A 2,500-nucleotide genomic window follows, 5' to 3' on the forward strand; every position below is an offset into this window, starting at 1 on the left:
CTGCAGCAGATTCCAAGACCTCTTTTGTCAGAAGCAAGCAACCTCTCAACTGTGCCGAAACCCGGGATTAAACCAGGGACCTTCAGATCTTCAGTCTAACGCTTTCCCAACTGATCTATTTCGGCCTGCTGCTAGCTGAGGTCTTCATACTTTGATTTGAACCATTCAACAAACTAGATGCATGACCTGGATATTTACCCTTATATGTTAGAGATATGTTTTAAGGAGTCCTTTATCATTCAGCAGTTAACTTGTGCAATGGGTAAATAGCGTTTTTGGGATCCGGGTTAGGTAGCGTTTTTTTAACTCTGAATGGACTAGCACTATATTACCCAGACGTATGTGGCCTGAGGAGGTAAGCAACGTCATCTGACCACTGACATCTGTGTTCAAGGGGAAGTTGAAGGTAATGCAGACAAGAGTTTACATTACAAAAAAGCCTGAAATGGGAAACATTCATAGTCTAACCTGAAGGCAAGAAATGTGGAAGCAAGTTTAGAAGGAGGACACAAAGCAAAGTCTATGTTAAATTGCTTGTGTTGTATATCAGTTGGAAAGAATTTGATGAATAGAGAAAAAAGTACTACAGCTGATTCCAAGACCTATTTTGTTAGAAGAAAGGAACCTCTCAACTGTGCCGAAACCCGGGATTGAACCAGGGACCTTTAGATCTTCAGTCTAACGCTCTCCCAACTGAGCTATTTCGGCCTGCTGCCAGATGTGGTCTTCATACTTTGATTTGAACCATTCAACAAACAAGATGCATGACCTGGATATTTACCCTTATATGTTAGAGATATGTTTTAAGGAGTCCTGTATCATTCAGCAGTTAACTTGTGCAATGGGTAAATAGCGTTTTTGGGATCCGGGTTAGATAGCGTTTTTTTAACTCTGAATGGACTAGCACTATATTACCCAGACGTATTTGGCCTGAGTAGGTAAGCAATGTCATCTGACTACTGACATCTGTGTTCAAGGGGAAGTTGAAGGTAAGGCAGACAAAAGGTTACTTTACAAAAAAGCATGAAATGGGAAAAATTCATAGTCTAACCTGAAGGCAAGAAATGTGGAAGCAAGTTTAGAATGAGGACAGAAAGCAAAGTCTATGTTAAATTACTTGTGTTGTATATCAGTTGGAAAAAATTTGATGAATAGAGAAAAAAGTACTGCAGCAGATTCCAAGACCTCTTTTGTCAGAAGCAAGGAACCTCTCAACTGTGCCGAAACACGGGATTGAACCAGGGACTTTCAGATATTCAGTCTAACGCTCTCCCAACTGAGCTATTTCGGCCTGCTGCTATCTGTGGTCTTCATACTTTGATTTGAACCATTCAATAAACTAGATGCATGACCTGGATATTTACCCTTATATGTTAGAGATATGTTTTAAGGAGTCCTGTATCATTCAGCAGTTAACTTGTGCAATGGGTAAATAGCGTTTTTGGGATCCGGGTTAGGTAGCGTTTTTTTAACTCGGAATGGACTAGCACTATATTACCCAGACGTATGTGGCCTGAGTAGGTAAGCAACGTCATCTGACTACTGACATCTGTGTTCAAGGGGAAGTTGAAGGTAATGCAGACAAGAGTTTACATTACAAAAAAGCATGAAATGGGAAACATTCATAGTCTAACCTGAAGGCAAGAAATGTGGAAGCAAGTTTAGAAGGAGGACACAAAGCAAAGTCTATGTTAAATTGCTTGTGTTGTATATCAGTTGGAAAGAATTTGATGAATAGAGAAAAAAGTACTACAGCTGATTCCAAGACCTATTTTGTTAGAAGCAAGGAACCTCTCAACTGTGCCGAAACCCGGGATTGAACCAGGGTCCTTTAGATCTTCAGTCTAACCCTCTCCCAACTGAGCTATTTCGGCCTACTGCTAGCTGTGGTCTTCATACTTTGATTTGAACCATTCAACAAACAAGATGCATGACCTGGATATTTACCCTTATATGTTAGAGATATGTTTTAAGGAGTCCTGTATCATTCAGCAGTTAACTTGTGCAATGGGTAAATAGCGTTTTTGGGATCCGGGTTAGGTAGCGTTTTTTTAACTCTGAATGGACTAGCACTATATTACCCAGACGTATTTGGCCTGAGTAGGTAAGCAATGTCATCTGACTACTGACATCTGTGTTCAAGGGGAAGTTGAAGGTAAGGCAGACAAGAGGTTACTTTACAAAAAAGCATGAAATGGGAAACATTCATAGTCTAACCTGAAGGCAAGAAATGTGGAAGCAAGTTTAGAATGAGGACAGAAAGCAAAGTCTATGTTAAATTACTTGTGTTGTATATCAGTTGGAAAAAATTTGATGAATAGAGAAAAAAGTACTGCAGCAGATTCCAAGACCTCTTTTGTCAGAAGCAAGCAACCTCTCAACTGTGCCGAAACCCGGAATTAAACCAGGGACCTTCAGATCTTCAGTCTAACGCTCTCCCAACTGATCTATTTCGGCCTGCTGCTAGCTGAGGTCTTCATACTTTGATTTGAACCATTCA

General features: G+C 40.3%; 1 non-coding gene across 1 annotated transcript; it reads right to left on the minus strand.

Moving 5' to 3' along the window:
- Window positions 1-635: 635 nt before the first annotated feature.
- On the minus strand, window positions 636-708 carry TRNAF-GAA (transfer RNA phenylalanine (anticodon GAA)). Its single transcript has one exon. It is a non-coding gene; the product is annotated as a tRNA-Phe (tRNA).
- Between the last annotated feature and the right edge of the window lie 1,792 nt (window positions 709-2,500).

This window comes from Lissotriton helveticus, chromosome 8, assembly GCF_964261635.1.
Source record: "Lissotriton helveticus chromosome 8, aLisHel1.1, whole genome shotgun sequence".
NCBI classification, from domain to species: Eukaryota; Metazoa; Chordata; class Amphibia; order Caudata; family Salamandridae; genus Lissotriton; species Lissotriton helveticus.